At 38.0% G+C, this 15814-nt stretch overlaps 1 protein-coding gene across 1 annotated transcript in view; it reads left to right on the top strand.

Moving 5' to 3' along the window:
* C7H2orf76 (chromosome 7 C2orf76 homolog) overlaps positions 1-15814 on the top strand; it is an 87009-nt gene that overhangs the window by 17184 nt on the left and 54011 nt on the right. The window contains exon 2 of the mRNA XM_065881047.1: positions 13848-13916. The gene's annotated coding sequence lies outside the window, so the exon portion shown is untranslated. The remainder of the gene's footprint in view (positions 1-13847; positions 13917-15814) is intronic.

Below are 15814 nucleotides of genomic sequence, written 5' to 3' on the forward strand. Positions count from 1 at the left end.
CTCCTTAAAGCAGATGTCAGGGTAGGGGGCAAGGGGAGGGATCAGGGTTACAGAGGGGGAGAGGAGCTCTGTGCCAGTTAGCAAGGCACACATATGTTTAGTTTCATATGACCCGGTGGCTATTCATGGCTCAACTTAATGAATTTTTCAGTTACCCAAAAGCTCTAGATCCCCATTGATGACATAATTTGTTTCGGCTCTGGGGACTCTACTTAACAGCTACAGCCTCATTGCCTCTCATCTGGGGCCACAGGGCTTGCGCCTCATTGCCATGGTTGCATCCCTTCCCCTCCCACCCCAAGGAGAGTGATCAACAACCAAAGGGCCGTTGGGCAGTTTGTTTCAATCCTCCTTTTTGCTGCTCATCCTCTAAAGGTTAATTAACCCTTACAACCCCACACCCACCACTTGGACAAGAACATTTGCTTCTGGATCCCAGGGAATCTTCTTATACGCCCTAAACCCGTGGGACCTTTGTCTTTTCTGTTCCAGAAAGCCATGTTTCTGCCAGCATCCCATCCTTGTCACACACTGTCAAGAACTGTGAAGAGTCTTGGGATTTTATCCTACTCGGAAGCTGACAGATCAGCCTGTCACAGTTTACTGGTCGCTGGCAGAAGACATGGAACTCCTGGGTCTGAGACAAAGGACTGCATTACAGCACAGCCAATAGCATGAGCTCCCTGTTTGTGTCATTTCCTCTTGCCCCGTGAGTCCACAGCTGTAGAACTCTGAGTTTAGCTAATCCAAATATTTTATAAAGACTTTATAAATAAAGTCCCTGCAAGCAGGGACTCCCCTGGTGGCCCAGTGGTTAAGACTCCATTGCAGGGGGCACGGGTTCGATCCCTGCTCGGGGAGCTAAAATCCCGCATGCCACATGGTGCAGTCAGTAAATAAATAAATAAATGTACTGTTGAAAAGATAACGTAGCAACACTTAAAAAAAAAAAAAAAAAAACTGCAAGCGAACCTGCCCAAACAGCCCAGAGAGAGACGTTATTTTTATTATAGTGGATAACAAACCAACCTGCCCTCTATTCTGGAGGGAGAGAATATCCCTGTCTTCCTGGGTTGTTTGCCATACACATATCCTTGAAAAGATATCTGAGAGCTAGAGCAGCCAGCGCGCCTCTGCTTGCAACACGTGCAGAAGCGTGAGGGCGCCATGGAGAATCGTCTCCCACACACACTGTACAAGGATTAACATTCTCACTGATGATTGTGTATCAGGAAAAGTCGAATTTACGTTCAGTGTACCTTGTTTAAAACAAGAAGGAAAGTGCGTGAAATATTCTTTCCAAATGGTTAAGTCTCAAACCCTTTGGAAAACTCAACTGCCCAGAATAGTTAGTTCTCTGAGAGTCTTACCTGCTGTGAGCAGAGAAAACAGATTATGATTTTGTGTATTCTCCCCAAATTGAAGGTCACAAAGGCAGGTCTGTGGAATTGTAGGTGTTAATTTGTCAGTGGGTGGTGTACTCAGGGTGAACAGCAAGGGTTTATTTACTAGAATTGATTGACTGACGCTTCCTCAGGAAAGGCCAGCTGCTAATGTCATCTTGCAGTAAAGCAGTTATAGCATGGAGAAGTATTTGTGTGGTCGTCTGATTTAACTAATATTTGTTTTGCACCTCCTATGTTATCTTAAGCACCTAAGGTGTGAGACTTTATTTTTTTAACCTATCTTAAAAATGGCTGAGGTCAAAGACTTTAAATCTTTCATAAGTTAATACATTGAAAATCTCTTTCTCAAAAGTTTCACATCAGTGAAAGATGAATAAACTGATTTTTCTAATATAATAGGGTTTTTTTATAATTAAAAATATATTTATTTATTTATTTGGCCGTGTTGGGTCTTCGTTGCTGCACGCAGGCTTTCTCTAGTTGCGGCGAGCAGGGGCTACTCTTCGTTGCAGTGCACGGGCTTCTCATTGCGGTGGCTTCTTTCGTTACAGAGCATGGGCTCTAGGCACGCAGGCTTCTGTAGTTGTGGCATGTGGGCTCAGTAGTTGTGGTTCGCGGGCTCTAGAGCGCAGGCTCAGTAGTTGTGGTGCACGGGCTTTGTCGCTCCGCGGCATGTGGGATCCTCCTGGACCAGGGCTTGAACCCATGTCCCCTGCATTGGTAGGCAGATTCTTAACCACTGCATCATGAGGGAAGTCCCTATAGTAGGGTTTTGATATGAATTATACAACTAAACATCTGGAAGAAAAAGACCAAGAGGTTTTCAAATGTTTATTTGATCCTCACGTGGTCCTACTCTATAAATGTATAGTTTCATTTCTTAAAAATTATGCTTTTGAAAATTTTTAAAGCAAATTTCTGTTAACTTTTTTCTTTTTATTATAATGACAAGCTTTTGGTATTTCATTGTTACCAAGATCTATTTTTAGAATAAAACTTTGTTTTCCATTTAAAAGTTTTAAAAAAATTATGCTTTTGAAGTAGGCCAGAATAGATTAAAATGGAATTAACATTTTAGGCATAGTCTTAAATGTGACTTGATTATAATTTGTCATTCTTATGAACTTTAGTTACTAATTTGCCAAGGTTGTATTCTCTTTAAAAGGTGAACATTTCTCATTCACCTACTTAGCAGTGTGCTAGGTGCTCAGTATTTTTAAGAAGAGTAATAAAGAGAATGTAGGGTTTTTTCCTCTCCCTCTCTGGAGGTTTTTTTCCCTCTCCCTTAAACAACTTTTTAAGGGGTAAAATGACATATTTGGATGATATTTAGTAGTACATATGTTTATTTACTCCAAAATCATTGTCACAATCATTTACATATTGAGTAATGATGAATCTTAGCAGAACTCTTCTTTTTCCTGCTTTTATACCTGACCATCTATGCCAGTTTAGTTTCCTCATGTAAAAGAACAATAAACTGTATTTCTTCTTTTTATTGATTTGTTTCAAAAGGAAGGCAAATAGACTCTTTGCCCTGTAATATTAGTTCCTAAATCTAGAGGAAAATTAAGCATTTAGTGTGAGTAATATACATATATATTTTTGTATGTGGTTAGAACATTAGTTTTTTGAAAGTTGTACCTTTTTCATACGGGTAAGACAAGGTTTAAAGCAAACTTCATGTATGACAATTTTGATTTTACAGTACTTAAATTTAGGGAGTAGATATAACTTTACAAAATATTGTAGTTTTTCAAAAGGTTTCACCTTAGGAGTCTGTTAATTTTCAAGTCGCGTACACCCTTCTCCTGCCTGTTGGGGAAAGGAAAGTCAGCCAGTGCACTCTTTTGCCTGGTGGTTGTAAAGTCGTCTCCATGCTAACTGCCCGAGTGCTGAGTGCTTTTCTACACTTAAAGCTTCTAACTGTTAAGGACATTTTGGATTGTCTTCCATTCTCGGACAGAAAGGTCAAGAGCATGCTTTCTTCAAATACTGGAAAGCACTTTTTTTCTTTTTTCTTTTTGGTAATATAGTCAGTCCTCATTATTCACAGATTGTGTATTTGTGAATTCGCCTACTCACTAAAATTTACTTGTGAGTAAAAGCAATACTCAGGCACTTTCTTGGTCATTCCCCGATGCGCATTCTCCAATGACACATTTGAGTCAACAAAATTCATGTTACCAGCTGAGGTCAAACCAGGCAACTTGCTGCCGTCTTGTTTCAGCTCATATTGTAAACAGTTGTCTGCATTGTGCTTTATTTAGTGCCATGCTTTTCACATTTTTATGCTTGTTGTTGGTGATGTCACTGTTTAAAATGGCCCCCAAACGTAGTGCCATCTAGTGTTCCTAAGTGCAAGAGGGCTGTGTGTGCCTTACAGAGAAAATCCGTGCATTAGGTAAGCTTTGTTCAGGCATGACTTGTAATACTGTTGGCTGTGAGTTCAGCGTTTATGAATCAACAATATGTGTCAAATAAGGTGTCTTTAAACAGAAATGCACATAAAACAAGGTTATGTATTTATTGGCTGATGAAAATGTTGTGGCTAGAGGAACCAGAGGCTCCCCAGAACCTGGCCCTGTATTTCCCTAGGAGCAGTGGTTCGGTATTCACGAATTCAGTGTTCACGAACACTTTACAGACATTATCCACTGGGAGTAACCAGAATTGGCTGTAGTTACTTTTTATCCACTGTGAGTAACCAGAATTGGCTGTAGTTACTTTTTATCCACTGCGAGTAACCAGAATTGGCTGTAGTTGCTTTTTTTGTTGTTTTTAGCTGAGAGAGGTCATCAATGGAGTACTTTATGCATTTGCATGTTTTGTGCTTATCATGATGCTGGGCTCTGAGCTTTTTGTTCAGCTCAGGAGCCACCCCCCACCAAGGTGGTTTACAGCTCTTTAGCTCAGAACTTTGGCTAGGGGAGAGGAGCCAGCTGAGAGCTGAGAGGTGTTAGGCTGTTAGGGAACCTGGCTTGCAGCTTGTCTGGACTTTCCCTGACCATTCCATGCTGAATTTCCACCTTCCCTGCTCACGCTGCTGGATCCTGGGCCATAAAAAGCAGCTTCAACCTGACCTGTAAGGCTGGTCCAGGAGGGGAGGGTGCTGGACTACATCTATTCTTGGCTCTGATGATGCAGTGGTTGCCTGTCAGGGACGTGGGAGCTCCATGTGAGGTCATTCCTGCATGGGTTTTGTGTTTGCTTTGCTTGTTTTTAAGAGTTTTGCTTTGCTTTGGTTATGGGTTTTTCTTCATTATCTCAAACCAGCTGGGTAAGGTACCAGCCAGAACAGGTTTTTTTAGGCAGGGAAGTTTAAAGACCTTCCTAAGCCCTAGGCACTGTTACTTTTAAGATCTCCACCCTACATCGTAAAAAATGGACCTATATCCTGTATTAAATCTAACATATAATTATAAGTAGGGTTGAGTTGCTGTTGAAATATTATGTGTTATAGGTAGTTACTTAAATGTTAATTTTTAAAGGTTTTCATATTCTGGAGCAATAAGGTTTTTCTTCAGGTCTCAAACATTTTCATGACCCTGGAAAAGCTCATAGGCGCTGGGTAGTATGTCTGTAATGCAGGACTGATGTGTCAGGAGGAATTCCAGTGTTCCTCAGCCCTGCAGTTATCCAGACATTGATGGGGGCTCTAATGTGCCTCATGACACACATGTTGCTGGGTTTACAAAAATAAACCATGAACAGATGACTGCAGTATGACATGGTCAGGTGCTGTGAGAGGACCGAGGGGTCTTTAGCTGAGCTGGGGCAGAGGAGGAGCTGACTGTGATGCTGTCCTGGAGCAGGTGGTCCCAGGCCAGGTTTTGGGGGCTGCCTGTGTGGTAAGGTGAAGAGGCGAGGGGCACAGGGAGTTTGGGGAAAAGCTGGCGGTGGAAAGGTGTAGAAGAGGCTTGGAACAGCCTGGTACATGGGGAAATCATGGGCAGTTGTTGCTGCTGGGGTGACATGCGCAAAGTGGGTTGTGGTGGTGACGAATACCATCACAGGGGTGGGGAGGGGCTGAGTATGGAAGGCCTTTCGTGCACCTTGGACAGGTGTAGACTCATCCTGGGCACGTGACCTGCTCCCCGTGCCCCTCACTGCTGAATACTTTTCGGGTTTAGTTGACGTCCCTCAGTACGTATCAGTAGTGTAACTAAGTTTCTGACCTTCTCTGTTCTGTATAGTGTTTGATAAGTTTTCTTTTGTTTGCTTTGTTCAGTTAGCTCTTTTTTCTTAAAGGAAGTAGAAATACTTTAGCTTTAAAAGTAACTTTTTGTTGCTGTATACCACATACATCAGGAAAGTGCAAATGTAAGTATACAGGGAAATTAGCCTAATTTCAAAACACATAATCATTATGAAAACAGCAAGCAATATTAAAGATATATAAAACAAGTAACAGGCAAGAGCTAATATTCACTAATACGTCATAGCCATCTTTTAAAGTTAGTATCCCTGGATCCATTTCACCCTTTAATCTCTGCAAGGGGATTTTATTTTATGGTGTGACATATTTACTTAACTAGGTCTTCACTGATGAACATTTAGATGGATTTTTATTTTTGTAAACTATTAGAAACACGTCAGTGAAAAATATCTTCCTTGAAAGTACATCTTTGTGCACTTATCTTCTCTTAAAATGATTTTACTATGAAAAATTTTAAGCATATAAAAAATTGAGTAGTATGATAAGGTCCCACATATACCCAGCTTCAGCAGTTACCAATGTTCTACAACTTTTTAAATAATCTACACATCCATAGTTGTTTTTCCTCTGTCAGAGTATTTGAAAACAAGTACCGATCATAATACCATTTCACCTATATACCTCAGTCTTTTAAGTTAAAGACTCAGAAGCATAATAATATTAAATAAACAGAGTTGATATTAATTCCTAATATCATCTAATATTATGCAAATAAGGATCCGTGCAAGGTCTAAACATTGGTTGATACAGCTCTTTTAAGTCTCTTGGTTTATAACCTTCCTTTCCTTCTATATCTCTCATGCTAATTATTTGTTGAAGAAAACAAGTCATTTATTCAGTAGAATTTTCCACAGTCTGAACTTGGCTAATGACCTCCTTATGGTGTTATTTAACTTGTTCTTCCAGACACCATCATAGCCCATAAACCAGGATTTAGATCCGGAGGCTTGATTCATTTGTTAAGTTTGATTACTAAGTTCCAAGTGTTGTCAGCCCCTGCAGTATACATTCTAAAGTTTCCCATCCATCTTTTACCTAATGGTTTTGACACCCTTTTATGATCATTGCCTACATTCATTATATCATTAGGGTTTTCAAAGTGATGGCTTTTAGCAACTTTTGAGGTAATTGTGGATTCACATGCAGTTGTAAGAAGTAATACAGAGTGATCCCGTATGCCCTTCATCCAGTTTTCCCCAAAGGTAACATCCTGCTTCAGTGTAGTCTGGTATCACATCCAGGGAATTGATGTTGATACAATCCATGGACCAGATTTAGATTTCACTGGTTTTACATCTTCTTATGTATGCATGTATGCACGTGCATGTGCATTTAGTTTTATGCAGTTTTATCACATATGTAGATAAATGTGGATAACACCATGGTCAAGAATCCGTTCCATCACAAGGATCTCTCATGTTACCCTTTTATAGCCATAGCCACCTCCTCCCCTCCCCGCTGACCTGCGGAACACTGTTCTCCATTTCCATAATTTTGTCATTACAAGAGTGACATATAAATGGAACTACGCAGTATGTAATGTTCTGAGATTGGTGGGTTTTTTTCAGTTTAAATTCCCTTAAGATCCATCAAAATTGTTATGTGTATAACAGTTTATTCCTTTTTATTACTCAGTGTTTCATGATATGAATATACCACAGTTGGTTTAACCATTCACATGTTGAAGGACATTTGGGTTTCCAGTTTTGGGGTATTACACGTGAATATGCTATGAGCATTCGTGTATAGGTTTTTGTGTGAACGTAAGCTTTCATCTCTCTGGCATAAATACTCAAGAGTGTATTTGCTAGGTCTATGATAAGCACATGTTTAGTTGTGTAAGAAACTGCCATTCTTTTCCAGAGTGGCTATACGGTTTTACATTCCCATCAGCAATGAATGAAAGATCTAGTTTCTCTGCACCCTCACCAACATTTGATATTATCACTGTTTTATTTTAGCCATTTTGATAAATTTGTAAATCATGACTTTTAAATTCTATCATTCCTTCAGTGCTTTTTAGCTGTAATTCTTCTATAAAGAAGAACTTTTTCATCAGCCATTTGGTAACCTTGAAATACAGTCTGTATAAGAATTTGATTATTTTTCTTATTTTCAATGCCCACCTCCCCACCTTGGTAAGCCAGTTTTCAGAAAAACAAATAAATGCCCTTTTAGCTTCCAGAGTGACTAATTGGCTTTTTAAACCATATCATTATAAACACATGGATTTTTAAAATATTTGATGTGATTATCTTCCAGGTAAATTAGTAGAAGAGAAATTGCCACGTCAAAGGGTAGGCAAATTTAAAATTTTGATATAGATTACCCCACTTCTCTCCAGAAAGGCTGTATCATTTTATGTTCTTAGCAAGAGTATATAAAATATTTATTTTTCTATACTCTTGCCAACACCGGTGTGGCCAGTTTTTAATTTAAAAATATTTTACCAATCTGATGGCAACTTGATATCTTAGTATTTCTATTTTCAGTTCTTTAGTTACTAGAAAAGTTGATCATCTTTTCATGTTATTGACTTCTTAACAATTCAGCCAATTGCCTATTAATTACCTTTACCCATGTTTCTATTAAGATACTGATTTTTAAACATTTTTTTGTTGTTTTATCTGTCATCCTTATCTTTGATGGTTGCTGATTTTTATTTGTTTAGAAAGGTCTTTCCTTAAGATTATAAAATTTTATACCCATTTTTTGATGCCTTCCTGTGATTTTACAGTTTAGTTTAAATATTTGTTCCACATATGGTTTATTTTGTATAAGGTATGAAGTAAGAATCCAGCATTACCTGTTTCCAAATGTCTGACCAGTTTAATACAGATTGGAAAAGAAAAAGTAAAACTGTCACTGTTTGCAGATGACATGATACTATACGTAGAAAATCCTAAAGATGCCACCAGAAAACTACTAGAACTAATCAATGAATTTGGTAATGTTGCAGGGTACAAAATTAATGCATAGAAATCTCTGGCATTCCTATACACTAACAATGAAAAATCAGAGAAATTAAGGAAAAAATCCCATTTACCAATGCAACAAAAAGAATAAAACACCTAGGAATAAACCTACCTAAGGAGGTGAAAGACTTGTACTCAGAAAACTATAAAACACTGATGAAAGAAATCAAAGAAGACATAAACAGATGGACAAATATACCATGTTCTTGGATTGGAAGAATCAATATTGTGAAAATGACTATACTACCCAACACAATCTACAGATTCAGTGCAATCCCCGTCAAACTACCAATGACATTCTTCACAGAATTAGAACAAAACATTTAACAATTCGTATGGAAACAGAAAAGACCCCAAATAGCCAAAGCAATCTTGAGAAAGAAAAATGGAGCTGGAGGAATCAGGCTCCCCAACTTCAAACTATACTACAAACTACAGTAGTCAAGACAGTATGGTGCTGGTGCAGAAACAGAAATATAGGTCAGTGGTACAGGATAGAAAGCCCAGAGATAAACCCGTGCACATATAGTCACCTAATTTCCAACAAAGGAGGCAAGAACATACAATGGAGAAAAGACAGCCTCTGCAATAAGTGGTGCTGGGAAAATTGGACAGCTACATGTAAAAGAATGAAATTAAAACACTACCTAAACTGTATACGAAAATAAACTCCAAATAGATTAAAGACCTAACTGTAAGACCGGACACTATAAAACTCTTAGAGGAAAACGTAGGAAAATCATGCTTAGACATAAACCAGAGCAAGATCTTTTTTGACTCACCTCCTGGAGTAATGAAAATAAAAACAAAAATAAACAAATGGGACCTAATAAAACTTAAAAGCTTTTGCGCAGCAAAGGAAACCATAAACAAGATGAAACGACAACCCTCAGAATGGGAGAAAATATTTGCAAATGAAACAACGGACAAAAGGATTAATCTCCAAAATATACAAACAACTAATGGAGCTCATTATCCAAAAAACAAACAACCCAGTTGAAAAATGGGCAGAAGACCTAAACAGACATTTCACCAAAGAAGACATACAGATGGTCAAGAGGCACATGAAAAGATGCTGAACATCACTAATTATTAGAGAAATGCAAATCAAAAATACAATGAGGTATCACCTCACACCGGTCAGAGTGGCCATTATCAAAAGATCTAGAAACAATAAATGCTGGAGAGGGTGTGGTGAAAAGGGAACCCTCCTCCACTGTTGATGGGAATGTAAATTGATAACAGCCGCTATGGAGAACAGTATGGAGGGTCCTTAACAAACTAAAAATAAAACTACCATATGACCCAGCAATCCCACTACTGGGCATATCCTCTGAGAAAACCATAATTCAGAAAGAGACACGTACCACAATGTTCATTGCAGCACTATTTACAGTACCCATGGAAGCAACCTAAGTGTCCATTGACAGGTGAGTGGATAGAGATGTGACACATATGTACAATGGAATATTACTCAGCCATAAAAAGAAACGAAATTGAGTTATTTGTAGTGAGGTGGATGGACCTAGAGTCTGTCTAATGTAGAGTGAAGTAAGTCAGAAAGAGAAAAACACCGTATGCTACCACACATATATGGACTCTAAAAAAAAGGTACTGATGAACCTAGGGGCAGGGCAGGAATAAAGACGCAGACATAGAGGACATGAACTTGAGGACACAGGGGTGGGGAGGAAAGCTGGGGTGAAGTGAGAGTAGCAATGACATATATACACTACCAAATGTAAGATAGCTAGTGGGAAGCAGCCGCATAGCACAGGGAGATCAGCTTGATGCTTTGTGATGACCTAGAGGGGTGGGATAGGGAGGTTGGGAGGGAGGCTCAAGAGGGAGGGGATGTGGGGATATATGTATGCATATGGCTGATTCACTTTGTTGTACAACAGAAACTAGCACTTATACTCCAGTAAAGCAATTATACTCCAGTAAAGATGTATTAAAAAAATTAAAAATGTCTGACCAGTTTTCCCAATGCCATTGATTAAATAAACTATCTTTTCCCCACAAATGTGAAATGCCATTTTTTTTTTTTTTTTTTTGCGGTACGAAGCCCTCTCACTGTTGTGGCCTCTCCCGATGCGGAGCACAGGCTCTGGACGCGCAGGCTCAGCGGCCATGGCTCACGGGCCCAGCCGCTCCGCGGCACGTGGGATCTTCCCGGACCGGGGCACGAACCCGTGTCCCCTGCATCGGCAGGCGGACTCTCAACCACTGCGCCACCAGGGAAGCCCTGAAATGCCATTTTTATGCTAAATTCTTGAATCTTGAGTCTATTTCTGAGTTTTCTATTGTGTTCTATTGATTTGTCAGTCTTCAGTGTCACAGCTTAAATTACCTTAGATTGATTGTCCTTTAACATTTCTGTTATTGCATTTTGTAAATATATGAACATCATACTAGCTTGTTCATGTATTACTATTATATATCTGACTGTTGTTACTTTGTAGTGTGTTTTAATAATTGGTGCTGCTGATCTCTTTTTTTCTTTTATGACTTTGCTAAGTTCACAAGCATTTTCATCCAGATTAGAAGTATTTGTGATAAATCCAGACCACCATTTTATATTTTGATTGGGATTTTACTTAATTTATATTTTAATTTAGGGAGAATTGATTTCTTTACAACTTTGAGCTTTCATCGTTAAGAACATGGTCTGTCATTTCATTTATTCAGATCTTTTTTCATGTCCTTGAATATTTTTTGTTAATTTACCCCTAAATTATTGCTTTTGGTTTCTCTGTCCCTTCATTTGAGGAATGCGTTTTAAACTTGATCAGATTCATTTTTTTAAAGTAGGTCAAGCCTTCTGGGAAAATGTCACATTTATAGTTTGTAATACTGGCTTTCCAAGCTGTCTCTACAGTATGTCTGGCTCCCTAAACTAACAAGCTGTGTTTCCAACAGTCCTTGAGGCAAATTAAATAATGGCTTCATTCTGATAGTAGCTAATATGGTTTAGTTACTGAGTATAAATTACAACAAATTTCTGATGAAGATGACCATATGTTGTTGACCAAAATTAGATATTAATGCAAATTTGGAGTTTTAAATTGAAAACTTCAGCTAGTTAAGTACAATATATGGGCAGCTTTTTATTAAGTGAAAAAAACAAACCTACAATTAGAAACGTTTCATAAGGCATGCATGTGCTAGCTTGCCCAGCCTCCTTGGTTAGACCATTTGTATCATTTATTTCATTGTACCTGGGAATCTTGTATCTTTATCTGCTGCCTACATGAGCTGTCTTTATGCCCAAACCTATTTAATCCCAAGTAGACTGTTGATAAAAGCAGCTACTATTTATTGAGATCCAGCTGTGTGAGATCCAACTATGTGTTGGGGCTAAGAGGTAGACTCAATAATTAAGTTAGATCCGTCCAGCTCTAAGCTCTTTGGGAACTTGGACTGCATTATAGGCTTCCCAGCATGTTTGGATGTATGTGTGTGGTGTGCTTTGGAGGACTTCTTTGTTGTTCTGGGGACTTGGTGAGGGGAGGAAGAAGTTGGTCATAATTTTCACAAACCCTGTTAACACTGCTTCTAAAATATGGAATCTTTGATAATATCCCTTTCTTGAGAGAGATTCTTTATTAAGTACCTCAGTATATTTTAAATTGTAAATGTCTTGCTGAACCGCCATTATTTGGTAGATTTTAGGGTCAGAATTTTTGGGAAGCACTGTAAAACCAGATTTCATAAAAAATAATGTATTTTTTGGGAAATTTTTATGTTCATATCTTTGTCCACTTTTCTGACATGTTTTACATTTTCATTGTTGGTTTGTAAGAGATTTTTGTTTTGTTTGTTTTTCGGTCATGTTTAACCACACTAAAGAATGCAAATAAATAAAAAGATAATTGTACCTATTGATGTGGATAAAAGTAATAATAATTTTTCTATTATAATACCTAGTATTTGCAAGGAATACACTGTTCATGGGAAAACTGATGTGCCTCTCTGCAGAGCAATTTGGCAGTATCAAAAAATCTAACAAATATGCTTATTCATCTTGAGCCCAGGTTTTCTACTTCTCATGAGTCATTTCTCATGTGTGTATATTTGAAAATAAGCTAAATGTCCAATAATAAGATGTTGGAGGTAAGAAGTATGGAATGTTGTACAAACCTTAAAATCATTGAAGAAAAATATTTAATGCATGGGAAAATGTGCATAAGAAGTTAATTTAAAAGGCAACTTATAAAGAGCTTGTACTGTATGTTCCTAATTTAAAAACTTTTGTATATATAAGTGAAATAAAGTATGTAGACTTTGGATTCTAAATCAAACACGCTAACTGTAAAAAGACATTTTGGAGACAGAGAAAATCAAACAGGGACTAAGTATTAGATGAAACTGAGTATTTGCTATTAGTTTTGTTAGGTATGATAATGACATTTTAGTTTTTTTAAGCGTTCAGTGTTAGAGACACATACTGAAGTGTTATAGGGTGAAATTATATGAAATCTGGAATTGCTGCACAATAGTCAAAACTAAAGGAATTAGATAAAACAACAACAAATAGTGTAGTAGCTAATAATGGAATTATCAAAAGATTTAATTTAGAGGGAAAATATTATTTTTAGTTCCTTAAAAACCACTTGTTGAATTATACACAGTATACCAATTATAATTGCAAATTATTTTATGCATTAAAACAGCTGAACCTTTGCTTTTCATGCATAATATGCTGTATATTCTCTCAAACTTAGTAAAATATTTGTGTAAGCATTCTATGATTCAGAGAGACTTTCTAGGCCACATTAGTGTGGCTTATTTGTGTATATTATGAAGTATTTCGGACACACTAAAAGGCTTAAAGAATAGTCATTTATACTATCCCTATACCTAACATCCTACTTAAGATATAAAATGCAACCAGCATAATTGAAACACCGGTTTTACTTCTCCCTAATTGCATAATCCTTTCTCTGCCTCAGAAAGAACAATTAATCATCTCCTTTTAAACATAATAAAAGCTATGCTTTTGAACTTTATGTAAATGGTAGTGTATTCTGATGCTTTTGCGGCTTGATTTTTTTCCATTCACCTTACTCTTTCTGAGATTTCATCTGTGTTGATGTGCATAGTTCAGGTTCATTCATTTTCACTGCTTGAACTAATTTCATTGTATGAAAATGTCACAATTATCTATCCTCCTGCTGATGAACATTTAGCCGTTTCCAGTTTTTGCGATTAACAAATGATGTTACTATTAATGTTCTTTTACAGTTCTTCTTGGGCCGTGTGTGAGAGAGTCCCCAGGACACCTACCTACGAATGAAATTGCTGGATTGAAAGGTATGTGAATCTTCCGCCTTACTAAATATTGCCAAATTGTCTCCAAAAGTAGAACCTGTTTGGATGCCAGCCTTAACTGGTTCTGCACCCTTGCCAACACTAGGTATTGTCAGACTTTTTCGTTTGTCAGTTTGATGAGTAATATATCTCATTGCTATTTTGAATTTCACTGATTACTGGTGAGGTTGGACATCTTATGTTATTAGTATTACAGGGTTTTTTTCTTTTGGAATTTTATTTTTAATATAGTAAGTTCTTATTAGTTATCTATTTTATACATATTAGTGTATATATGTCAATCCCAATCTCCCAGTTCATCCCACCACCACCACCACCACCACCCCCCGCACCCCCTGCTCCCTGCTTTCCCCTCATTACAGGTATTTTTTTTAGTACTTGCATATTATGGCTGTAAGTTGTATGCAAAGTTGAAAGCATGAAGTAGTTGCTACTAGTTAGAAATATACCATAATTTTATTTTTAAAACATTGGCAACTTTGCAGATTTTTTGGAGGAGATAGTTTGGGATGATTTTTCGAACAGTGCATTAGAGAGCGCATGGGATTTGGAATTAAATTGGTGCTTGAATCCTGGCTTCATTTTTTATCAGCTATATGACCTTGGGCAATTAGTGCAATCTCTCTTGAGTCTTTCCTCATCCTTAAATGAGTATAATACCTCCTGGTTTGATGATAGAATTAAATCTGTAACAGTTTTTGCCTGGTCATCAAAGAAACACATGGTCTTGTGTTACCCTGATGGCAGATTATGTGTTTTCTGTTGACTAATTCTGGACGCTTTTCGTCGAGTGCTGCTTTCAGTTGGTCTAATTGGGAGCAGTACTTGTTGGAATTAAGTGTTTGGTTTTCCAGAAGGAGCTCAAAATAGAGGACTCCCTTCCAATCCCACCATATACACAACATCACCTTTTTTGGATGAAGACCTGCCTTTGGTGTGGTCAGTGGTGGTTCATTTTGCCTGCCTCACGATCTGTTCCACATTATTGTACAGTATCCATTTTTTCATCACCTGTCACAATTTGTGTTAAAAATGGAACGTTTTCATTATGTTTAAGTAGAGAATCGCATGCAGGAATATGGTCAAGAAGGTTTTTTTTACTTAACTTATGTGGAACCCAAACATCAAAGCAATGAACATAACCAAGCTGGTGCAAATGATTTTCAACGCTTGATTTGGATATTTTGAGTATGTCGGCTATCTCCCATGTGGTATAATGTTGATTCTTCTCAATTAATGTCTTGGTTTGATTGCTACCAACTTCAGCTAGTCTCCCCGACCATGGAGCATCATCCAGTGAGAAATCTCCAGCACAAAACTTTGCAAACCACTTTTGACACGTTCAATCAGTCACAGCACCTTCTCCATACACTGCACAAATCTAGTTTTTTGCATTTTGGTTTCGTTTTTAACCTTTCTTGAAATAATAAAGCATAATATGCTGAAAATGTTGCTTTCTTTCTTCCATCTTCAATGTTAAAGTGGCTACACAAAAATTCACCAATTTTTTTTTAAATCAATTTATTTATTTTTGCTGTGTTGGGTCTTCGTTTCTGTGCGAGGGCTTTCTCTAGTTGTGTCAAGTGGGGGCCACTCTTCATCGCGGTGCGCGGGCTTCTCTATCGCGGCCTCTCTTGTTGCGGAGCACAGCTCCAGACGCGCAGGCTCAGTAGTTGTGGCTCACGGGCCTAGTTGCTCCGCGGCATGTGGGATCTTCCCAGACCAGGGCTCGAACCCGTGTCCCCTGCATTGGCAGGCAGATTCCCAACCACTGTGCCACCAGGGAAGCCCCGATAATTCTGTTTTTTAAATGCACTCTGATATGACAGCTGTCACAATACAATCTAACATAATTGTTTTGAATGAAGTTAAAGACAACC

Source organism: Phocoena phocoena, chromosome 7, assembly GCF_963924675.1.
Source record: "Phocoena phocoena chromosome 7, mPhoPho1.1, whole genome shotgun sequence".
NCBI classification, from domain to species: domain Eukaryota; kingdom Metazoa; phylum Chordata; class Mammalia; order Artiodactyla; family Phocoenidae; genus Phocoena; species Phocoena phocoena.